A 26,664-nucleotide genomic window follows, 5' to 3' on the forward strand; every position below is an offset into this window, starting at 1 on the left:
GGGAAAAGCCCAGGACCGAATAGCTACACGGCAAGGTTTTATAAAAAAATTTAGTGAACTATTGATTCCCAAACTGGAGAAATATATGAATGCCCTGGGAGGAGAGATGGACATGAGGAGAGAATCTATACAGGCTCACGTGGTACTGTTACAAAAAGGAAGGAAGAGACGCTTCACAGTGTTTTAGCTATAGGCCAATTTCATTGTTGAACTCAGACACCAAGCTATATGCAAAGGTCTTAGCGAATAGGCTGAAAGAGCTTATGCCTGAATGGATACATGGAGACCAGGTGGGCTTTGTCCCAGGAAGGGAGGGCAGGGACAATGGGATGAGATCCCTGATGCTTATTCAGAAAAGTAGAAAAGGGGAAGTACCGGCGGTGGTTCTTTCGATTGACGCCGAAAAGGCCTTTGATAGAGTAGACTGGGGCTTCATGATGGATACCTTAGAAGCCCTGGGAATCGGAGTTAGAATGAGGGAATGGATTAAAAAGTTGTACAGGGAGCCCTCAGCAGTGGTAATAGTAAATGGGGAATCCTCCCAAAACCTCTGAGAATGAAAAAGGACTGGAATTTGTTTGAAAGGTTGTCGAATACACAGGGGGATGGGAAACACGGAACAGCTAAAATATAGAATTCTCACAGAATTAGACACAACCACTAAACCAATGCACATAGTGAAATGGGAAAGAGATATGGGGGTGGTATTAGATGAAGAAAAACAGAAAAAAATAGATTAGTTCACGAAAATGTAAGCTTGAGGGAAATGTAGAAATAAATTATAAATGTTTGATAAGATGGCACATTACACCGAGTATAGAATATAAGATGAGTGGGGAGAAATCACTGTGGTGTTGGCGAGGGTGTGGGGAAGTGGGGACAGTGTATCATATTTGGTGGGAATGTCCAAAAATTAAAATATTCTGGAAAACAATAGTACATTTAATTGAGATCATAACTGAGATGAATATTGGGTTAGACCCAGGGATGTGTTTGCTGCATAGTTCAGAGCTATCAGTTAGTAAATACAAGAAATTAGGTTTAGGGTATTATATGAATGCTGCAAAAAGTCTGATCCCTAAGTATTGGAGGAAAACAGAAGTCCCGAAAGAAGAGGATTGGATAGAAAGAGTGAACTGGATTAGTAAGATGGAGAAGCTATATTATATGCAGGAAGATAAGATGGAGGTATACTATGCGAAGTGGGAAAACTCTGCAGTAAACGTGAAAAAGTGAAATGTAGGATGACATAGAGTGGGTGGATGGCTAAGATACTCTAGCTTTAGATAAGAGGTAGTAAAGAATGCAGAGTGGGGGCCCTGGGGGGGGTAATGTTTTAAGAGGGAAAAAGAAAAGTAATAAGAAATAATCATGTATATTTATTATGAATGAGATGAAAGTTTTGTTAGTTATGAAAAATCAATAAATATTTAAATTAAAATAAAGCATTGTTTATGGAAAATATATGGTACTGAAGTTTGTCACCATTCCACGGGAGCATGCAAATTTAAAGTTTGACATGGATATCTATTTACTCAGCACAACTTCGTCATTTATATTTTACCAAAATTTGGTAATTTTATTGAATTTGTGTGTCCTAAAATTAACTTTAATGTAATTTTAACTGAAATTTTGCATTTTCTAGAATTTTGCAGTAATATCATAACATAAAAAATTGGAACTACCACTATTTTATTTTCTAGGGTGTCTGCTTTCAGAAAATATAGCATTTTAGGGTTTTATGTAATCTTCAGGCCTAAAATGATTCCTTAAAGTGTGCAAAAACGGCTCTGGCAGGGTTAAAGGAAATTTTTTTCTCTTTACTGTGCTTTTTTCATGCTCACATTTAGCCACTCAGGTGTTACCTTTTAGTTCTTTTATATCTGTTGCTCAATGGGATACACTGGCTAATGCATTAAATAAAATGCTTTTAAAAGCACTCCCACTTTTCCTCTGGGTTTTCTGTTTCTAGAATATCTTCCTGTTCAATATCATGACATATGGAGCACAGTTTGATAAAGTGTGCTCTCTTGAAATTTAATGTACTTGCACTACCCTCTTGGCTGCTTTTCCTATGATTTGCAGTGAATGTAATTGCTCCTTGATCACTGTTTTCTAAGTCATCCCTTACGTCCTCATCTACTATCAGCTCTGTGTTGTTTGTGATTTGTAGGTTAAGCTGAGCCTTGTTTCTTAGTTGGGGAGTCCACCAATTGATACATAAAATTGTCCTGCAAGACATTTAGCAAATGGTGAGTCTTAGAGGAGTGAGCAGTCTGCCCAGGCGATATCTGGATGATTGACAGCTGGATTGTATTTGCTGTCAAACTGAAGAGATCGCCTCTTACTTCAACCAGGACATAAAGGGAGAGAAAAGCTCTTCAGTGGAGGCTCAAACAGTGCTTAATCCACCTAGATCTGAGAGGATATACTTGCTAGGTTCATATAGCGGTCTCTGTCCCCATTGGGAAAAATGTCCTCCCTTTCTGTCCTACTGTCTATCCAGGTATAACAGGGTTCTTCCAAGACAGAAAACATACCTCAAGACTTTCTGAAATGATAAAGAGGGACACAGTATGTAGTAGTATGGGCAAAGAAATGTCTCTGCCACAGCCTCAGTTACACGGACCACAGATATCTATTATGCAGAAAATGACTGGCTAAACCACACAAGTGCTTTTTTGGCCTCTATTTTTTCTTTGCAGTATAAGAAAGCCAAATGCAGGAATATTGATGATTGGATCAAACAGTTTAGTGCAACATAACAGTTTTGGGTGTAAAATACTACATTTTGTATAGAGATGTATACATTAGACCAAACAAACTCCGGAGGCTGCATGAGGTACATAGGGATTTGGTCCCAAAAGATGAACAGTCCCTCCAAATCAGGGACAATTGGGAACTACTGTATAAGAAAGAAAGAAGAGGTCTTATTAGGAAGAACAGACAGCAATTTAAATCTGACAGAAAACCTAACACTTCTCCAATCTAGTCAATTTGGCTTAAACATGGCTGATTAATAATAGCGGTTAATTATGAGTATGCAACAATCATGTTAAAGAGTAGAAACATTTTAAGTTCAAATATGAAAGCATTTGGTCTCCCTGGACCAAACATTATTTACCCAATGATTTTGATTGTACTTGGCTGGGCTTCTGATTCACCATATTTATATGACTATTTTTATAGTATTTTTCAGATACAGAAATATGGTGCCATAAGCCCTTGGTCACATCAAAGCCGATTTTGAAATCGTGCGACTTACAGTGAAGTCGCACGATTTAAAAAATCGGGTGACCTGCCGAGTTCAGCAATAAAGGTAGTGCATGCACTACTTTACAAAATGGGTGCGGCTCCGACTTTGCAAGTCGCTTGGCATGCAAATCGCATACCAAGTCGCACACGATGCGACCAGGGTGTGAAATGTGTCTTGTACAGTAGAAAGACAAAAAGCATAATATCACAAACTCATTGGATAGATTTTGCAGGATGCAATAAACAGCCCTATATGTGGTACATAGGTCTGCCAAACCAGACCTTCTGAGAAAACGGGAATAAAATGCTTTTGCATAGAAGTTGCATAGAAATGTCGACATGGGAAAGTTGTCACAGTGGGATTTAAATATAGTAATCAAAAGACAAAGTCCATACGAAATGAATTTACAAGTTACCGTATTTTTCGCTCCATAAGACGCACCTGACCATAAGACGCACCTAGGTTTTAGAGGCGAAAAACAAGAAAAAAAAATATTCTGAACCAATGGACTGCAGACACAGTACAGGGGATGACAAGAGACTGCCGACACAGTGCAGGGGATGACCAGAGACTGCCGACACAGTGCAGGGGATGACCAGAGACTGCCGACACAGTGCAGGGGATGACCAGAGACTGCCGACACAGTGCAGGGGATGACCAGAGACTGCCGACACAGTGCAGGGGATGACCAGAGACTGCCGACACAGTGCAGGGGATGACCAGAGACTGCCGACACAGTGCAGGGGATGACCAGAGACTGCCGACACAGTGCAGGGGATGACCAGAGACTGCCGACACAGTGCAGGGGATGACCAGAGACTGCCGACACAGTGCAGGGGATGACCAGAGACTGCCGACACAGTGCAGGGGATGACCAGAGACTGCCGACACAGTGCAGGGGATGACCAGAGACTGCCGACACAGTGCAGGGGATGACAAGAGACTGCCGACACAGTGCAGGGGATGACAAGAGACTGCCGACACAGTGCAGGGGATGACAAGAGACTGCCGACACAGTGCAGGGGATGACAAGAGACTGCCGACACAGTGCAGGGGATGACAAGAGACTGCCGACACAGTGCAGGGGATGACAAGAGACTGCCGACACAGTGCAGGGGATGACAAGAGACTGCCGACACAGTGCAGGGGATGACAAGAGACTGCCGACACAGTGCAGGGGATGACAAGAGACTGCCGACACAGTGCAGGGGATGACCAGAGACTGCAGACAGTGCAGGGGATGACCAGAGACTGCAGACAGTGCAGGGGATGACCAGAGACTGCAGACAGTGCAGGGGATGACCAGAGACTGCAGACAGTGCAGGGGATGACCAGAGACTGCAGACAGTGCAGGGGATGACCAGAGACTGCAGACAGTGCAGGGGATGACCAGAGACTGCAGACAGTGCAGGGGATGACCAGAGACTGCAGACAGTGCAGGGGATGACCAGAGACTGCAGACAGTGCAGGGGATGACCAGAGACTGCAGACAGTGCAGGGGATGACCAGAGACTGCAGACAGTGCAGGGGATGACCAGAGACTGCAGACAGTGCAGGGGATGACCAGAGACTGCAGACAGTGCAGGGGATGACCAGAGACTGCAGACAGTGCAGGGGATGACCAGAGACTGCAGACAGTGCAGGGGATGACCAGAGACTGCTGACCTTTGGGGAGGGAGGGGGAGCGGGTACCTGAATTTGACAGGTACCCGCTCCCACAGAGTTGTCATTCCCTCTTCTTCCCGGGCCGGCTTCTGTGGCAGCCGGGTGCCCACTGCGCATGCGCGTGAAGCGCTGCACTTTGTGAATGGCCCGGCGCCTTCTGGGACCTGTCATGTGTCCCAGAAGACACCGGATCATTCACAAAGCGCAGCACGTGCGCAGTGGGCACCCGGCTGTCACAGAAGCCAGCGCGGGAAGACTGTGCAGCGCTGGAGCGTGGAACAGGTAAGGCCCTGGTAGGAGAGAACAGCTGAGCGGCCGGCCCAATATTCTGACATGGTGGCGGCAGAAATACCGGACCGGCCTCTTTATATTCGCTCCATAAGACGCACTGACATTTCCCCCCTTTTTTGGAGCGAAAAATACGGTAATTTTGTAAAGTGCTGCGCTAATGGTTGGCACTCTATAAATCCTGTGTATTATTAACCAATTGCCTACTGGGCACTTATACCCCCTTCCTGCCCAGGCCAATTTTCATCTTTCAGTGCTGTCGCACTTTGAATAGCAATTGCGCAGTCATGCAACACTGTACCCATATGGAATTTTTATAATTTTTTTGAGACAGATATAGCTTTCTTTTGGTGGTATTTAATCACCTCTGGGTTTTTTATTTTTTGCTAAACAAACCAAAAACTGAAAAATTTGAAAAAAAAGTTTAGTTTTTTTTGTAAAATTTTGGAAATAAGTGATTTTTCTCCTTCACTGATATGTGCTAATGAGGCTGCACTGATGGGCACTGATAGGTGGCAATGGTAGGTGGCACTGATGGGCATTGACAGGCATCACTGATGAGCACTGAAAGGCAGCACTCATATGGCACTGATAGGCGGCACTGACTGGCACTTAGGCGGCACTGAAAGGCAGCTCAGATGAGCACTGATATGTGGCATTGATGTGCACTGGTAGGCACTGATATGTGGCACTGATGGGCACTGGCAGGTGGCACTGATGACCACTGACAGCTGGCATTGATGGACACTGACAGGTGGCACTGCTGGGGCTACACTGATCATCAGTGCCCTGATGATCAGTGTACATATCCCCTCCGAGCAATGCCGATTACCGGCTCTCCTCTCGAGCTGTCAGCGTGACAGCTCGTGAGGAGAGAAATGCTGATAAATGCTGATTGGACACAGCTGATCACATGACCGAGCCAAAATCTTTGGCTCTTTCCGTTGATCAGTGATCCGCTGTGTCCGAGGGACACAGTGCACCACCGATCGCCGCGCTGTGCACCACCGATCGCCGCGCTGCGCGCTCCCGGAGCTGCGCATGCGCTGTTAGAATGGGAAGACATCATATGACGTCTCCCAGAATGAGAGAACCACCTTGCGCCCGTCATTTCCTTATATGGCAGGCGGAAGGTGGTTAATAAGTATAATACCCGCTTCCCAGATTGATAATGGTGCTGTCCAAAGGTGTCTCAGTTATCCTCCATCCAGTGTAGAGACACCCTAAAAAAGCAAGTGTGTTACTGGCCAGAACACCAGGTAAAAATAATGAAAGAGAAAACTGATTCAACAACATTTAACCAATAGCTGCCCGGCCAATAGCCATTTGGTGGCTGGCAAAATGCTGTAGATTTCCGGGTGGACTCCATATGGCGTTCTCCCAAACATGCTCAGTTTTCACGCTTTCAGAGCCACGCAGCGGCGCGATCTGTCACCGGCCGTGTACCTCGGACATGGCCGATGACAGATCTGAGTACCGGCCCCCGTTGCCGGTACCATGTGGCCTGCTGTGATCAATCACAGCAGGTCACATGACAGTTGTATACAATGGATGGCTTCATTCATGCCATCCATTGTATACTAGTGTCTAGCTGTGAATGGTCACAGCGATCACATGCACATGTCATGTGATTAGCTGTGGCCAAATCACAGCTAAGCGCAAAAAAAGAAAAAACCCTGAATGAATCGATGTCATTCAGGTAAATGCTTGCTTATGGCAAAGTAATTCTTTGCTATAAGCAAATTGTGTAAAAAAAAAAAAAAAAAAAAAAAAATTGTGAAAATGTTTTTAATTTCTTCATTTTCGAAAAAATTATGACAAAAAATGTATTATACCTTCAAAAAAACTCACCATGCCTCTTATAAAGTACGTCGGACTGGTGGGGGCGGGGCCTGATCATGGCGGCTGAGGAGAGCCCAATGTAGGAGCTCTCGGGCGAGGCTCCGCTATTCAACCTCCCCAAGTCTCCAGGTTCTCCCCTTAGTATGCAGAAGTCCAGCGGTATAAGACCTACCTTGGGCTGATGGTCCCTCTTGGACGGCTGGCAGAGATCTGCAGGAGGAGTGACCCAGGAGATAGAGAGCGGCTGGGGACCAGCGGCGATAGCGTGCCTTGATGCCGGGAAGTGAGTGAGGACGGCGGGACCACGTGACCGGCCACTAAGCATCACTGGGAGACCAGGAAGCCGGCCGGCGTTCTGCAGTGAGAGCAGCACCGACCTGCTTGCCGGCTCACTCCCCTGCTCCCCCGTTTCCCTGAGGACCTGCATGTCTGTAGCAGAGGAGGAGAAACATCGTGATCTGGAGACAGGAGAGCAGAAGATACCCCGGGGAGCTCCCCCTGATGAACAAACCCCAACAGGAAGGAACAGAACAGGAGAGAGCCTCTAGCCGTGTCAGAAGAAGAGATCTGTGGAGAGGGTGAGTGACTATGGCTGAGGCCTGATCTATATCAATGCGTTGTTCTGTATCGATCCCTAGGGCGAAGTAGGGTGTGAGTAAGGGGGGACCCCCGGGGATTGTAAAAACTGTGTGGAAAGGAGAAGAGGACTGCTTAAAGAAGGGACTAAAAATACCAGCAAGTGGAAGGGCTGAGTCTTGTATATCAATAGTTGTCTTCTCTTCCTATTCCCGGACTTATAAAGGAGGATAAGAGCTACAGGGAAATGAAAAATAAAAACGTAAAAGGAAGCGGGCTTAAAGGGTCCCAGACTGGTACAATAAAGAAATATACCTCCCAGGGAAATGTAACCCCAGAAAGGTCCCAGGGTAGGACTGAAAAAGGAGAAGCAGATCTTAGCCTGGAAAGTACTCCTAGACTATCACTAGGCCTTGACATCAGCAACCAACAAATAACAGGTAATATAGAGATGGAAAAAGAACTAAAAATACCAAATAAAAAAGATGGCAGAAATGTTTAAAGAACTAAAACAAGAAATGGTAAATATTCGAAGTGACCTAGGACATCTTTTGGTGAGAGTGGAAGAAACGGAAGAAAAAGGTTAAAAACCAGATCCAGGCTATTTCTGAACTAGAAAAAGATAATTAATATAGGGAAAGTCCAAGAAAAATTGCTCTATAAGGCTGAGATACAAGAAAATAGAGACAGGAGGAGAAACATTAGGATACGAGGTGTCCCAGAGAAATTAAAAGGAGAAACTCTGCAAGAGGTGATTTGTAAAATATTAAACTCTATAATGGATAGTACTGATATGGAAAGGACTAAAATAGAAGGAATTTTTAGAAAAGGAAAACTCCAAGGATATCTGGGGAAAGAGAGGCAGAGAGATGTACTTGTTAAATTCTAAGAGTTTCAAGATAAAGAAAAAATCTGGAAGAAGATTAAGGGAAAATCAGTAATTAAATATGAAGGAAAAGATATACAGATATATGCGGATCTGTCCCCAGAGACTCTGGAGAAGGAGAACCTTGAGACCTATGTTGGAAAGCTTGAAAGAACAGAATGTGCAATATAGATGGGGGATTCCCGAATGCCTAATAGGATGGAAAAATGGAGTTACAGCATATCTCAGGTTCCCAGAAGAATTGAAAAATTTTTGTGATAGACTCAAAATACAAAGAATGGAGATCCCTGGCTGGGAAGAAGAACATTGGGAAATTAGAACGAAAAGAAAAGGGGACTGGCAACTTGTAGGGGGGAGGAGAGGAAAAAAAAACACAAAACTAAAACTTGTTTTTTTTTTTCTTTTTCTCTCTCCTCTCTCTGTCTTCACCCTACCGCCCTCACCTCACTGTATTTTGAGATATTTTGGGTAGGACTTGGGGGGAAATGATGAGGTTGGAGAGGGGGAAAGTCGTCCATGGTCGGAGTGTTCAACCCCAAGGATTAAATCAAAAGTGGATTCTTTTTTTCACAAATGATTGGTAGGCAAATGGTAGGCCTAAAAAGAGGGAGGGGGGAGGGTATTTTCCTGCAAGATAAAAGAAGATATAAAAGCAAGTGAGAGGGGAGAAGTAGGAGGGAAGGAGGGGAAGGGAAGAGAAAGGGAAAAAATAAAGAGAGAAAAAATATAGATGGAGGAGAAAAGAGAAGATCTAAGGAAGATGGAAGAGATTCAGTTTATAACATATAATGTAAATGGGCTGAACTGTCCTGGGAAAAGATTTAGATTTAAAGAACTACACCATAGGGCAGCCTCAGTGATATTCTTACAGGAGACACATTTTGAGATAAAATCAAATGTTAAGTTAAACTCTAGATATCACCCAACATGGTATTATGCAGACTCACCGGTTAAAAGGGCAAAAGGTGTAGCAATAGGGTTGGCAAAGAATATTAGGTTTGAGTTGGAAGATAGAAAAACAGACCCAGAAGATTCTTGTTTTTAAAGGGAAAGTTACAGGAGATTGAGTGTACATTGGCCAATATTTACTGCCCTAATATAAGGCCAGAGGTGTATTTGAAAAAAGTGTTCAGGAAGCTGATGGACTTTAAAAAAGGCCGTCTGATTCTGGCAGGAGATTTCAACTTTTGTATGGAACCACAAAAAGACGCTACTTCCCATACACAGAGAGAGGGATGTAGGGCCCTGAAATTGAAAAAAGAATTACACATAAGCCAACTAGTAGATGCCTGGAGAATCACGCATATGCAAGATAGGGACTATACCTTTTTCTCAAACATGCATAAGAGATACTCAAGATTAGATCATATATTAATAGAACATCAATTAATTGAACATCTGATTCAGGTAGAGATAGAGACAATTTCTCTATCAGACCATGCCCCAGTTACTATGAAAATGGAGTGGGGAAGGAGGATAATAGGAGGGATGGGATGGAAATTGAATGAGACACTCTTAGTAGAAAAGGATATAGCTCAGAAAATAGCTGAGGAGATCGAACGCTTTTTTAAGGAGAATGAGACAGGTGAGGTATCAACGGCCACAGAGTGGGAATCTCATAAGGCATATATAAGAGGAGTATTGATAGCGATTGGGGCAAGAAAGAAAAAAGAAAGAAGAGAGAAAATGAGTGGGCTCTTAGAAGAAATAAGTAAATTAGAACAAATACATAAGAACAGTATAACAAAAGAAATAGAGTTGAAGATAAAAAAAAAAAGCAAGAAGAACTGGAAGAAGTGATGGAAGAGGAGAGGAGTATATAATAGAGTTTTGAGTGAGAGATACAGATGGGGAGAAAGACCTGGAAAATATCTGATGAGAGCCCTGAGGAAAAAGAAAAATAGAAATTATATAGAAAAAATAAAAAATGTTAAGGGTAACCTGGTACACTCAAATAAAGAAATCACTAAAGTTTTCATGGAATATTATAGGAAACTGTATAATATAAACCCCCTGGAAGGATTAGAAAATATAGAAAGTGAGAAGAATCAAAAAAGAAAGAAATATCTGGAGACGGCTGGGTTATTAAAATTAAGTGTGGATCAACTGAACTCCCTAGATGCAGAAATCTCACAGGAAGAAATAAAAATAGCATTAAAAAAAATACAGCATCATGGAAAAGTCCAGGACCAGACGGATATACAGTGAGATACTATAAAAAAATAGTGAAATTTTAGTACCAAAACTTAGAAACTACATGAATGCTCTAGGTGGAGAGATGGAAGTAAGAAAAGAATCACTACAAGCTCAGGTGGTGCTCATTCAAAAAGAGGGAAAGGACGCCTCCCAGTGTTCGAGCTATAGACCTATCTCATTGAATATCGACACTAAGCTTTACGCAAAGGTCTTAGCAAATAGATTGAAAAAGCTAATGCCTGAATGGATACATGAGGACCAGGTGGGCTTTGTCCCTGGGAGGGAGGGCAAAGATAATGGGCTACGATCACTGATGTTAGTACAAAAAAGTAAAAAGAGAAAAGAACCGGTGGTGCTACTCTCGATAGATGCTGAAAAAGCGTTTGACAGAGTGAACTGGAGATTCATGATGGATACCCTTGAAGCTTTGGGAATTGGGCCTAGAATGAGAGAGTGGATAGGAAAGTTGTACAAATACCCTTCTGTGGTTATTGTGGTAAACGGGGAGAGGTCGGAACCCATTGAGATGTCAAACGGAACAAGACAGGGATGCCCATTGTTGTATGTTATATCATTAGAACCATTGTTGTCAACAATAAGACTGAACAGCGACGTAAAAGGTAATTCAGATAGGGGACACAGAACATAAAGTTGCTGCTTTTGCGGACGACTTGCTGTTCTACGTAGGAAATCCCAGGATAACACTTCCAAACTTAATGAAGTTATTAAAGGAATATGGGGAATTGTCAAATTTAAAGATCAATCCAACAAAAACGGAGATTCTAAATATAAATATTTTAAAAAATGAAAAAGAAAAAAGATACAAAAAGGAATTTCCCCTTAAATGGAAAGATAGAGATATAAAATACTTAGGAGTAAAACTCACAGCTTCCTATAAACATCTATATAAATTAAACTATATTTCATTGATAAATGAGATTAGAGAAGAATTAAAAATATTGGAGGGAGGAGGCCCGTCATGGGTAGGGCGTATTAATCTGGTAAAAATGGTAATAGTACCAAAAATTTTATATAGATATCAAATGATCCCAATTAAACTCCCAGAGACCTTTTTTTAAAGTAATTAAGAAACTGATAACAAGATACATATGAAGGAACAAAAAACCAAGAGTATCATATGAGTTGTTGAGTAGGAGGAAAGAAAGGTGGATTAGGGCTCCCAGATTTCAAAAGATATTACAAAGCAGTAATACTGGCAAGAACCATAGATTGGATATATAATCATAAGAAAAGTTGGGTGAGAATTGAGAATGAACTTAGTGGAACAAATTTAGGTAGAGTGATATGGGTGCCAACACAGTATAGGGGTTTAAACGACAATGTAAATACATACACTTTAAATGTTTTAAAGATTTGGGATAATTTACACAAAAGTATGAAATGGGCCTTTAACTCAACACGGATGTCACTAAATAACACAGAGTTCTTTCCCCCAGGTAGAGTAGAAATAGGAGGTAGGTGGTTTAAAAAGGATGAGGTCCAATTAAGAGATATTTTGGTGGAGGGTAAATTAGGGTCATTTAAGGAATGGGGGGGGGAAAAAAAAAAAAAAAAAAAAAAAAAAAAAAAAAAAGAAGGAGGGAGAGATCTTCACTAAATTAGACGAATGGCGGTATCTCCAATTGAGGTGTTTTGTTGGAAGTCTTCCAGGGCCTTTAAGGACAAAAGATAATTGGAACTTGTTTGAAAAGGTATTAGGGATACAAGGTGATGGGAAACACAGGATTGCTAAAGTTTATAAAATACTCACTGAATTAGACACAAACACAAAGCCAACATATACAGTTGCAAGAAAAAGTATGTGAACCCCTTGGGATTACGTGGAGTTTTGCATGAATTGGGCATAAAATGTGCTCTGAACGTCATCTAAGTCACAACAATAGAAGAACACAGTCTGCTGAACATAATACTACACAAACATTAGATGTTGCCATGGTTTAATTGCACATAACATGTAAACATTCACAGTGCAGGGAGGAAAAAGTATGTGAACCTTTGGACTTAATAACTGGTTGACCCTCCTTTGGCAGCAATAACCTCAACCAAACCTTTCCTGTAGTTGCAGATCAGACCTGCACAACGATCTGGAGTAATTTTGGACCACTCCTCTTCACAAAACTGTTTCAGTGTAGCAATATTCTTGGGATGTCTGGTGTGAATCGCTCTCTTAAGGTCATGCCACAGCATTTCAGTCGGGTTGAGGTCAGGACTCTGACTGGGCCACTCCAGAAGGCGTATTCTGTGCTGTTGCAGCCATTGTTTTGTTGAATTACTTGTATGCTTTGGGTCATTGTCCTGTTGCATCACCCATCCTCTGCGGAGCTTCAGTTGGCGGACAGATGGTCGTACGTTTTCCGACAAAATGTCTTGATAAACTCTGGAATTCATTTTCCCATCAATGACAACAATCCGTCCAGTCCCTGAGGCAGCAAAGCAGCCCCAAACCATGATGCTCCCTCCGCCATGTTTTACAGTGGGGATGAGGTTTTGATGTTGGTGTGCCGTGCCTTTTTTTCTCCACACATAGTGTTGTGTGTTCTTCCCAAACAACTCAATCTTGGTTTCATCTGTCCACAGTATATTTTGCCAGTAGTGCTGTGGAACATCCAGGTGCTCTTTTGCAAACTTCAAACGTGCTGCAATCTTCTTTTTGAACAGCAATGGCTTCCTCCGTGGTGTCCTCCCATGTACTCCATTCTTGTTTAATGTTTTCCTTATTGTAGATGTCTCAACAAAAATGTTAGCATGTGCCAGAGATTTCTGTAGGTCTTTAGCTGACACTCTGGGATTCTTCTTTACCTCATGCAGCATTCTGCGCTGTGCTCTTGCAGTCATTTTTACAGGACGACCACGCCTAGGGAGAGTAGCAACAGTGCTAAACTTTCTCCATTTGTACACAGTCTGTCTTACCGTGGACACATGAACATCAAGGCTTTTGGAGATACCTTTGTAACCCTTTCCAGCTTCATGCAAGACAACAATTCTTGATCGTAGGTCTTCTGAGAGCTCTTTTCTGCAAGGCATGGTTCACATCAGACAGTGCTTCTTGAAACCAGTAAACCCAAAACAGGTGTGTGTTTTTTAAGGGCAGGACAGCTGTCAGCAACAAATCCAATATCATCACACTGATTGGAGTCAATGTTGGCTCACTCCTGGCTCCAATTAGCTCTGGGAGAAGTCATTAAGCTGGGGCCTCACATACTTTTTCCTCCCTGCACTGTGAATGTTTGCATGTTATGTGCAATTAAACCATGGCAACATCTAATGTTTGTGTAGTATTATGTTCAGCAGACTGTGTTCTTCTATTGTTGTGACTTAGATGACGTTCAGAGCACATTTTATGCCCAATTCATGCAAAACTCCACGTAATCCCAAGGGGTTCACATACTTTTTCTTGCAACTGTATAGTAAAATGGGAAACTGATATGGGAGTTGTGATAGATGAGGAAAAGCAGAGGAGAATATATAGATTAACTCACGAAAACGTTTCTATGAAAGAAGTAGAAATGAACTATAAGTGCTTGGTAAGATGGCATATTACACCAAATGTAGAAAATAGGATGTGTGGAGAGAACTCACTGTTGTGTTGGAGGGGATGTGGAGAAATAGGTACGGTGTACCATATATGGTGGTGATGCCCAAAAATTCAGGTATTTTGGAAGACAATAACCCATTTGATAGGAAAGATAACTGAAATAGATATAGGGCTAGACCCAGAAGTATTTATCTTGCATAATATGGATATAACAGTAAATAAGTATAAAAAATCAGGGATATGGTATTATCTAAATGCTGCAAAAGCTCTGATACCAAAGTTCTGGCGGAGAATGGAGGTGCCGAAGGAAGAGGACTGGATAGAAAGAGTGGAGCAGATTAGAAAGATGGAAAAATCATGTCATATTCAAAAGGATAAGATGGAGGTTTATTATGGGATATGGGAGAACTGGGAAAAAGCCAGATTATACATGAAGTATAGGAAAGAATAAAGAAAATAATGGAAAGAAAGGGAAGGAAGGGAAAGGAAAAGGGAAAAAAAAGGAAAAAAAGAAAATGTACTTGCTATTATTAGAAGATGCAGAGAAAATGAAGGGAAGGGGGATGGGGATAGGGTTGGGGGAGGAGATGGGAGGGAAATTTGGAATAGAGCAAATAAAGTAGAAATGTTGGATATTATATTGTATTTTTATATATACAATGTGATGATGAAATGTATTTAAAATGGAATAAATAAATATTTAAATTAAAAAAAAAAAAAAAAAAAAAAAAAAAGTACGTCAGACTGTCTACTTTACAGATATCCCCCAAATGACCCCTTTTTGCACTGTTCTGACATTCTTGAACCTCAAGAAATTAGATTGGCTGTCAGTACTTCAGGATTGATCAATATTCAGATCTATACCATAGTTTGTGAACTCTATAACTTTCCTACAAACTAAAAAATACATCCTAATTTGGGTTATTTTCACCAAAGACATGTAGTAGAATACATCTTGGCCTAAATATATGAGCAATTATTTATTTGCAAACTTTTATAACAGAACAAAGAAAAACATGTTTTTTTTTCAAAATTTTCAGTCTTCTTTTGTTAATTTAGCAAAAAATAAAAACGCCGGCGGTGATTAAATACCACCAAAAGAAAGCTCTAGTTGTGTGAAGAAAATGATAAAATTTTAGTTTGGGTACAGTGTTGTATGACCGCGCAATTGTCATTCAAAGTGTGAGAGCGCTGAAACCTGAAAAATGGCCTGGGCAGGAAGGGGGTAAAAGTGCCCGGTATGGAAATGGTTAAAGGCTTGCTAAGCTGTAATATATTACTTTGTTTTTTGTTTTAATACCACTTTAAATGAACATTTGCAAATTTTTATTAGTAAGCAGTGTAACATAACCTGGTGAACACTACATAGGCATTTAAAGTAGAACTATAGGCAAAGCTTTTTTTTACATTTTGGATAGAGTAAGGGAGGGTTATAACCCGTCAGTTTATTTTTTGACATCTGTGTCCCATGTCTCATAGCCAAACAGAAAGTGAGAAAAAAAGCCTGCAAATGAAGGGAATTTCTTGGGGACCCCCAGGTCACCGGAACCCCATTGGAAAATTTCCCCTCTTACTTTTCTGGGGACAACTGAAATTTTGGGGTTCTCTCCTTCACTTTCAATAAACATGGTAAGCAGGACAAATAGAGAGGGTGAATCTCCCTAATGGTGGTACTAACAACAATAAAAACCTGACAGGTGTTCTAATCCATCTCTATTCTATCCAAAACTAAAAAAAAAAAGTTTTGCCTTTAGTTATACTTTAAATATATAATGTTGGGATTTTTTGTGAAGAGCGTGGCTGGAGCCATCTTTGTTTTGTTTAGATGCATGTCTCATTTGTCCAGGCATGCACGATTTTGAAGGAGACTTTCCTGAGAGAAATATGTAGGCTGCCGTCAAAGGCGGATTGGGAACCTGTGGCCTGGTAGCAGCGAACTCAAAAAATAATGTCTCTTCTTCAGCAATTGGTGGGTGTCGTCAAATGTGGGTATGGTTTTAAGGAGCACAGGACACACCTTTTCACACGTGCTATGTGTGTTCATTACAGTACATGTACACCTTCACCTTGTAAAACCACCCATTAATTTTGAAATAGAAAAAAAAAAAAAAAAAAACACAAAACATTTGTGTATACAGTGAGGAACAGAAGTATTTGAACACCCTGCGATTTTGCAAGTTCTCCCACTTAGAAATCATGGAGGGGTCTGAAATTCGCATTGTAGGTGCATTCCCACTCTGAGAGACAAAAAAAAAAAAAAAAAAAATCAAGTTACACTTACGGTAACGTCTTTTCCAGGAGTCTCAGGCCAGCACTCTGAGAGACCTCGGCTCCTCCCCATCTGAGGAAACACCTCCACCTAAAATAAAAAAGCTCCACTCCCCTCTGACCTCAGTTCTCTAAGCATCCTCCGGTCACCTGGGGAGACAATGAGAGACAACATAATCGTAATAAGCCATCTTCACATAACCAATATCAACACTGGGTGGGAAACCGGTGCTGGCCTGAAAGACTCCTGGAAAAGACGTTAACGTAAGTGTAACTTGATTTTTCCCCTACCGTCTTTTAGGCCAGCACTCTGAGAGGATAAGCGAGTACTCACCCATCGGGTGGGCTAACTGTTTGCAAGACCTTACGACCAAAGGCCTGCTCCTGCACCGAGACCACGTCCAGTCTGTAATGCTTGGCAAATGTGTCATAGTTGGACCATGTTGCCGCTCTGCAGATCTGCCCTGGGGAAACCCCTGCTAGCTCTGCCTGGATAGCTGCCACCGCTCGGGTGGAATGCGCTCTGATACCCTCCGGGGCCTCCAGGCCCTCCGCCTGATACGCTCCTGCAATCGCCAGCCGCAGCCAGCTGGCCAGCGTCCTTCTAGACGCCTTCTTGCCTCTTCTAGCCCCCTTAAAAAAAAACACAAAAAGGGATTCGGTGCTCCTGAACTCCCTAGACTTCTCTAGATACTGGAGAACGCACCTTCTTACAGCCAAACAATGATACCTTTCCTGATCTACCCCCACCGGGTCAGGAAAAAACGAGGGAAGGACAATGTCCTGTTCCCTCTAGAAACTCTGAGCCACCTTTGGAACGAAGGACGGGTCCGTTCTGAAAACAATTCTGTCCGAAAAAATACGGAGATAAGGTGTTCTGATCGATAGGGCCTCCAGTTCACATACCCTCCTCGCCGTGGTAATTGCCACCAGAAAAGCCGTCTTAATGGTGAGCTCACTAATCGGGCAGGACTCCAGGGGCTCGAACGGAGCCCTAGTCATCCCCCCCGAGCACCTTGGCCAAATCCCACACCGGAAACGGTCTGGACCTCGGAAGCCTCTGCCTCACCAGAGCTTTGAAAAACCTACTCACCAACGCCTCCCTGGCCAGGGGTGTTTCTAGGAACACACTGAGGGCCGAGACCTGGCCCTTGAGCGTGCTGACAGACAACCCTTTGTCTGCCCCCATCTGCAGGAATTCCAACACGGAACCCAAACTATGGGTTGCCACTGATGCCCGGTCACACCAGGCTGTAAAGCAACCCCAGACCCTACCACAAATGGCCTGGGTCTCCTCCTTCCTACTGGCCAGTAATGTCGCCACTACCCTAGGTGAGAACCCTTTCTCTAAGAGGAGCTGCTGCTCAGAAACCAGGCCGTTAACCTCAATCTTCCCACGCTGGGGCAATGAATCGGCCCCTGTGTTAACAAATCTTCTCTCGGTGGCAGCTCCCAGGGTAGACGAGAGGCTAAACTTTTTAGGGTCGCGAACCACGCCCGCCGCGGCCAGAAGGGAGCTATCAGGATTCACGAGGTCCCCTCTGTCCTGAACTTCCTCAGGACCAGGGGGAGCAAAGGAACCGGGGGGGGAAGGCGTAACAAAGCTGGTAGTCCCACCTCTGACCTAATGCGTCCACCGCTCTTGACCCGTCCCTGCGGGATAGAGAGACGAAATTTGGGACCTTGTTGTTCCTTCCCAAGGCAAAAAGGTCCACATCCGGGGATCCCCACCTCCGCACAATCTCCTGAAAGACCTCGGGGATCAAGGCCCATTCCGACTCCCTAAGCCGAGTCCTGCTCAGGAAGTCTGCCTTCTGGTTCAGCTCCCCTTTCAAGTGTATCGCAGACAGGGACGCCAAGTTCACCTCTGCCCAGGACAACAGTGTCGCCGCTAAGGCTCCGAGGGCCTTGCTCCTTGTCCCTCCCTGTCTGTTTATATAAGCCACTGCCATGGCATTGTCCGTTAGGACACGCACGTGCTGGCCCATGACCCATGCTTGGAAGGAGTGCAGAGCCTCCCCCACTGCCCTCAATTCCTTCCAATTCGAGGATTCGCCCTTCTGCACTAAGGACCATTCCCCCTGAGTCACTAAGTCTCCCAGGTGGGCTCCCCAGCTCCTGGAGCTGGCATCCGTAGTGACTTCCCTGGATACCGGAAAGCACCACAACAGCCCCTGAGTTATGCTGGACGATCTCCTCCACCACCATAGAGACCTCTTCACACTGGGGGGAACCAGGACCCGGTCTTCTAGGGAGTGACTCCTCCTGTCCCAAACTCTCAGGACCCACAACTGGAGGGGATGCATATGCAGACCTGCCCACTGAACTGCCGGAATGGACGCTGTCAGTAATCCAAGCACCGACATGGCCTGCCTTATCGATATCGACCTGCTCCCCTGCAGTAATCTGATCCCTGCCTCCAACTTGGTGATTTTCTCCGAAGTCAGGCTGGTCTTTTGATCTACTGAATCTAGAGCGTAGCCCAAGTAAACCACTTTCTGAGAAGGAACCAGACAGGACTTCTCTAGATTCAAAATCCACCCCAAGCTTTCTAGATGGCCCCGCACTATAACCAGATCCTGCCGCAAGTGAGCCTCTGAATCTGCGAAGAGCAGCAAATCGTCCAGATAGGCCACCACTGATATCCCCCTTAAGCGAATAGAAATCAGTGCCTCTGACAGAACCTTGGTGAATACTCTTGGCGTGGAGGAAAGGCCGAATGGAAGAGCCCTGAACTGCCAATGTCGAATTCCTTCCTCCCCCCCTACTGCCAACTTGAGGAACCTCTGAGAGGCCTCCGCCACGGGCACGTGTAGGTAGGCGTCCTTCAAGTCTATGGATGCCATGAATGCACCCGGCGGGATTAGGGACCCGATTGTAAAGATGGAGTCCATGCGGAACCTCCAGTAACGCACTGACTTGTTCAGGGGTTTCAGGTTCAAAATCAGCCTGAACGCCCCAGACGGCTTTTGAACCAAGAACACATGGGAATAAACCCCCTTCCCTCGTTCCTCTTCCGGAACCCTGGAGATGCCCCCTGGGACTCTAGAACCTCCAAGGCGTCCACCAGAGCCGTGTCCTTCGCCGGATCGTCACAAGGAACGTCTCAGGTGGCGGCCCTATAAACTCCAACCGGTAACCCCTTCGGATGATATCCAAAATGAAGGGGCTGGCGACCACGGCTTCCCACTGTGGGAGGAAGGCCGCCAATCTTCCTCCCACAGGAGGAACCAAGTCACCTTGGTTTCTGGGGTTGCTCAGGAGGGCGAAAAATCGCCCCCCCCTTCCCCTACCTCTCTGCCCAGCAGACCTACCCTGACCTGCTGGTCGCAGGCTCAGCCTTTTTGCCGGGCGGGCCTTCCGTGTCCCCCCCTCCTGCACTTTCCTCTTGAGGGGGAAGGACTTCTTTCTGTCAGCCGTCCGGTCCAATAATTCCTCCAACCCAGTGCCGAACAGACAGTCTCCTGTGAGGGGGATGCCGCACAACCTAATTTTAGAAGTGATGTCCCCCTGCCACGTTTTTAACCACAGCGCCCTTCTGGCTGAATTGGTCAGGGCAGCAGACCTGGCTCCCAACCTCAGCGACTCCGTGGAAGCGTCCGCAATATACCCAACCCCTTGCAAAAGGGTCTCAAAAGAGGCCAAGATTTTCTCCTTGGGAGAGTCTGCCACAATATGGGCCTGCAATTGTGTAAGCCAGTACTCTAAATTTCTGGCTACCACCGTCGTAGCCATGGCCAGCTTCAGGTTGTACAGGGTTGAGTCCCAGGCCTTCCTAAGGAGAGACTCCGCCCTTCTGTCTAATAAGTCTGGTAAGACCCCCATGTCTTCAAACGCCAGGTCAGTTCTCCTGGTCGTTTGGGAAAAGGCCGTGTCTAGCCTAGGGCTCTTGTTCCAGACCGCCTCCGGGTCTTCCGAAAATGGAAACCTCCTTCTCAACGCCTTAGAGAAGAACGGCTTCCTTTCCGGGTCCTGCCACTCCTTCCTAATAGTGTCCACCAAAATTATTTCACCAAAGTGTGTTGCGCTCCTTATTAATTTATAATATCTTTTTTAGTACTAATAACCCTCTATTTATATCCTTCAAGATAACTAATTACAGAAAAAGTAATAACGTATAGTCATACAATTAACCACAATTAAGTATTCATATATAATAATAACTAAATACCCAAAAAAATATTTTTGATTATAAAACTTCAATAATTAATAATGTAATAAATATCAGGGATTATCAAAATTAATTATTAAGCAAATTTCATAATAAGCAAAAAATATAATTTACAAAAATAATTATGAATAAACACTCATATATAATTAGTGTTGTATAAAGAAAGTGTCCCATTAATCATAAAAATAAAAATAGTGACTCTTGTGCTTTATATAATCTTCAATCCGTGACTGTTTGTGAATCCTCCAATTAGTACAGATGTAAGCTCACCTCCTTAATTGCCTACAATTAGGCTATATGCGCTTTTGGTTCACCTCCTTTGGAACCTGCTTGATTAAGACTTTTTTCCTTTTTAGATTGGAGTAAGGGGCTCCTTTCTTGTGGAATAGGGATATCCTATATCACTGGTTATCCCCTCTGGGATTAATCCCCCCTTGTAATGTTACAAGCCTCCTATATTCTCCTCTTTATGCGTCTCTCCATATATAGGAAAAAAATTCAAACATAGTGTTTTATCCTTTTTAAAAAATGCTCCTTTATTCCTTCCAAGTAGTACACTCACATTTTATGCGACGATGTCACTCGGAGGTCAAGCAATCCGGCTACCTCCGAGTGACGTCGCAGCCCCACCCCTACGCGTTACGCCACTGGTCACGTGGCTTCATCAGGGGGTTGTGTCCACCAAAATGTCATGCACAGGAAATATTCTGTGCTGGTGCTCCTGCTTAGTGTGGTCAGTTTTTATTAGGAAAGCAGAGGGCCTGGCAAGAACACCAGGTATTTCACACAGCAGGCACAAAGCAGGAATATGAAATGTTGAGTTTACATATTCTTTAACCACTTCCGCACCGCCCTATAGCAGAAATACTGCTACAGGGAGGCACGGGTGCTCAAAATCACATATATAGAGCCAAAATCACACACATATAAATAATGTGATTTTGCAGTTCACGATAGGGGGCGCGCGTGTCCTACCTGCGCCACCATTCAAGGCATGGCTGTCAATCAGCGGGACAAGGCCAGTGATTCCCCGCCAGCACCTGGCTATCTCCGAGGAGTTCCAATGGGGGAGAGACCTGTATGTAAACAATACAGATCTCTCCCGTCAGCTCCTGCACACTGCTTTGTATGGCTCTGCATAGCAGAGCCATACAAAGCAGTGTACTTACAGTGAAACACACACACAGCCCACATAGTAAAAAACAGCACACAACCCTTTGATCGCCCCAAATGTTAACCCCTTCCTGCCCAGTGCCATTAGTACAGTGTCAGTGCTTTTTATTAGCACTGATCACTGTGTTGGTGGCACTGGGGATATCAGTGACACCAAGTCAGTTCCCCCCAGTGTCAGAATGCCCACTGCAGTCCCTCTATAAGTTGCTGATTGACGCTATTTCTAGTAAAAAAAAATTAAAAATTCCAGTGTATATATGCAGCCATTTGTAAACACTATAACTTTCACGTAAACCAATTAATGTACACATATTGGGATTTTCTTTTAGCAAAGACCTGTATCAGAATACATTTTGGCCTAAAGTGATGAAATTTGATTTCTTAAATTTTTTTACTGGACATGTTTAATAGCAAAAAGTCAAAAATATAGCTTTTCTTCAAAATTGTCAGTTTGTTTAAAGCACAAAAAAAAAAAAAAAAACACGCATATGCGATCAAATACCAACACAAGAAAGTTCTAATTTGTGGGGAAAAAAGGATGTAAATTTCATTTGGGTGCAGCATTGCATGACCACGCAATTGTCAGTTAAAGTATCGCAGCGCCGTATCACAAAACATGGCCTGGTCAGGAAGGGGGGTAAATCCTCTGGAGGGCAAGTGGTTAAAAGACAAAGATTGTAAAGAACACACATTAGAGGTCTTTTATGAACTAAAGGTGTGTTGCCATGCTTAAATGATATGGACCCACCTAAAATGCTAAATAAAATACTATACACTCGCCGCACTGGGTCCTCACTTTTCAAATTCCTTTAACCCATGAGCACAAGATAATATTTGAGCATTATAAAGCTTCAAAATGGCAAAACCTGTTATAATTTGAGAAGCAAAGCATGTCACTCAAAAACAGTCTTTCCTGTAAGGGGTGTGGGGAATTGGTCCCTGTAGCCTCTTTCCTCAGTTTCCAGTGTCTCCTCAGACACCTTTAGAGCTATGATTCCTGATCAGGGTCGGACTGACAACTCAAAAAAGCCTATGAAAAAAAGGTACCAGGGGCATCTCATGGGGCCCCCTACTGACCCGGGGCCCTTGGGCAGTGCCCGAGTTTCCAAATGGGCAGTCCACTGCTGCTCCTGATCTTGAGCTGTATGCATTTGGCAGATCAAAACCCAGGCCTCATGCGGTGTAACTCAAATCGCAAAATGCTTGAGGAGCATGCTGCCAGTAGTCCAAAAGTTTCTCCTTACCCTAGGCCCCCTCACTAAGCCACATATGTATAAAAATGATCATTGGCTGCGTGCTGCCCACGCTCATGGACTGCTGGAACTTTTTTGTACAAGCCTGTGCTGCTAATGAATGTTGAGACTTGTAATTTTACACCTACCATGTGGGACGTCTTAGTTCCACTCCTCTTGTGTGCTTCCAAGGCCTGCTTGGACTTGTAGTTCTATGCTGATGTGTGCTGCTAAATTGCCAGGTCCAGCAACCTTCTCAAAGACATACTTCCAGGTTAAAATGACCCTGTCACCCACAAAGTCACAAAATAGGTCCTTGAAAAATAAAATTATTGTGGCACCAAATACTAGAAGTGAAAAAAAATATATAATGAAGAATAAATTGCTGTTTAACCACCTTTCGCCCACCCTATAGTACAATGACGGGCCCAAGGTGGTTCTCTCATTCTGATAGGACGTCATATGACGTCCTACCATTGTCACTGCGCATGCGCGGCTCAGGGAGCGTGCAGCGCTCGCCAGTGCGCTGTGTCCCTCGGACACAGCGGATCACGGAAAGAGCCGAAGATGTCAGCTCAGTCATGTGATCAGCTGTGTCCAATCACAGCAATCACATGTAAACAAGGAAATGTCGTTTATCAGCATTTCTCTCCTCTCGAGCTGTCACGCTGACAGCTCGAGAGGAGAGCCAGTAATCGGCTTTCCGTGGAGGGGACATGTACACTGATCATCAGGGCACTGATGATCAGTGTGGCCCCAGAAGTGCCACCTGTCAGTGCTCAGCAGTGCCACATGCCAGTGCCCATCAGTGCATACCAGTGCACATCAATGCCACATATCAGTGCCCATCTGAGCTGCCTTTCAATGTCACCCATCAATGCCAATCAGTGCCGCCAGTCAGTGCCTCCTATCAGTGCAGCCTATCAGTGCCCATCACTGCAGCCTCATTAACGCACATCAGTGAAGGAGAAAAATCACTTATTTACAAAATTGTATAACAAAAACTAATAAAAAAACGTTGGTTTATTTTTAATTTTCAGTAGTTTTTGGTTTGTTTAAGAAAAAATAAAAATCCCAGAGGTGATTAGATACCATCAAAAGAAGGCTCTGTCTCAAAAAAAAATGATAAAAATTTGATATGGGTACAGTGTTGCATGACCGCGCAATTGTCAAAGTGTGACAGCGCTGAAAGCTGGAAATTGGCCTGGGCAGGAAGGGGGTAGAAGTGCCCTGTAGGCTAGTGGTTAATTAATATTTACCCCCCCCCCAGGGGGTTTTGCAGCTGCCCCTAAAAAGTGAAAGTGACACCTACACCCTGTTCCAAATTATATTTTTCTCATTTACCTAAATAATTGATGTAAATAACAGTCAGCATAATTCTCATGTTATCAACTATTAAGAGTACAATTCAAATTTTATTGAACAAAACCTCCTAATAACAGTATTTTTTTTAAACAAAAAAAACAAAGCAAAAAACAAAAAACTTACAATGCACTGTTCCAAATTATTACGCACAGTAAGTTTCAAAACAATTTATAGGTTGTAAAGAACTGAAAATTGTCATTTGTTGTGTTTGCAGCATATTTACTGAAATCCAAAGCTATTTCAATCAAACTTTTAACAATATTTTAACTTTTTAAACATTTTAACAGTTCACGTTACATTTTAACATAGGACCCCTTATTTGATAGCAGCTTCACAAGTCTTGCATCCATTGAACTTGTGAGTTTTTGGACAGTTTCTGCTTGAATTTGTTTGCCAGATGTCAGAATAGCCTCCCAGAGCTGCTGTTTGGATGTAAACTGCCTCCCACCCTCATAGATCTTTTGCTTGAGGATGCTCCAAAGGTTTTCAATAGGATTGAGGTCAGGGGAGGATGGAGGCCACACCATGACTTTCCTTTTATCCCCATAGCAGCCATTGATGCAGAGGTATTCTTTGCAGCATGAGATGGTGCATTGTCATGCATGAAGATGATTTTATTACGGAAAGCATAGTTCTTCCTTCTGTACCAGGGAAGAAAGTGGTCAGTCATAAACTCCACATACTTTGCAGAGGTCATCTTTACACCTTCGGGGACCCTAAAAGGGCTGACCAGCTCTGTTCCCATGATTCCGGCCCAAAACATGACTCCACCACCGCTTTGCTGACGTCGCAGCCTTGTTGGAACAGGGTGGCCGTCCACCAACCATCCACTACTCCATCCATCTGGACCATCCAGCGTTGCACGGCACTCATCAGTGAACAGGACTGTTTGAAAATTAGTCTTCATGTATTTTTCTAGCCAATGCAGTCGTTTCTGCTTGTGAGCATTGGTTAGTGGTGGCCGAATAGAAGGTTTATGCACAGTTGCAAGACTCTGGAGGACTCTACACCTTGATGTCTGTGGGACTCCAGAGGCACCAGCAGCTTCAAATATCTGTTTGCTGCTAGGTAATGGTATTTTAGCAGCTGCTGCTCTCTTGATCCAATGCATGGATCTGGCAGAAATCTTCCTCAATGTGCCTTTATCTGCACAAACCCGTCTGTGCTCTGAATCAGCCACAAACAGAGGCGGACTGACCATTTGGAAACTCGGGCACTGTCCGAGGGCCCGGGGTCAGTAGGGGGCCCCATAAGATGCCCCTGGTACCTTTTTCATAGGCTTTTTTGAGTTTGGGCAAGGACACGGGCCCCATGATCCCCTATTGCCCGGGGGCCCCAGGAGTTGTCAGTCCGCCCCTGGCCACAAATCTCTTAATAGTGTGATGATCCCGCTTAAGTTTTCGTGGAATATCTAATGTTTTCATACCTTGTCCAAGGCATTGAACTAGTTCACTCTTTTCGGCAGCAGAGAGATCCTTTTTCTTCCCCATATTGCTTGAAAATGGTGCTCTGCTTAATAATGTGGAACACCCTCCTTTAGTAGTTTTTCCTTAAATTGGGCTCACCTGCCAATCTAATTATCACAGGTGTCCGAGATTGTTTTCAGTGATCAAAAGAGCCCTGAGACACAATGCCATCTATGAGTTAAACTGAAAAACAAAATATTTAATCTTTGTGACACTTAAATAGAATTTGCATAATAATTTGGAACAGGGTGTATATATGAACTAATAATAAATAGCCGGGCGCTGTGCATAAAATGAATAAGAGTTCACCCAAGTGAACACAATATAATTGCTGGATATTGGTTATCTGTGGGTGGACAACCCGTTGGTAAACTATTCATCAAACAGTATAATCAATAGCCATATATTAATCCTATTGCCATAAAAAAAAGTCCTAGTGCTTCGACCACTTTCTAAATAAACATAAAGTGTAACAGTTCTTTATTGTTTTATAAAGCTCTATAATAGTGACAAGAAGATCCGTGTATCCACACCTCAGTGCAAAGGCAAACAAATGGCTCACTCACCAGACCTATATGAACCCATAACGGTGGTCATATATCACATTGTGTTTTATAAGCCAAGATATTCTCTTAAAGTTCCTCCAAGCATGGTCTCCATCACCCACACTTCATAGTTGTATAGCCAGGAAGCCTGAAGTGAAATTGCCAATATATTAACCAAA

This window comes from Staurois parvus, unplaced genomic scaffold (assembly GCF_062004578.1).
Source record: "Staurois parvus isolate SC_StPar_1 unplaced genomic scaffold, SC_StPar_1.0 ptg000977l, whole genome shotgun sequence".
In the NCBI taxonomy this organism is placed as follows: Eukaryota; Metazoa; Chordata; class Amphibia; order Anura; family Ranidae; genus Staurois; species Staurois parvus.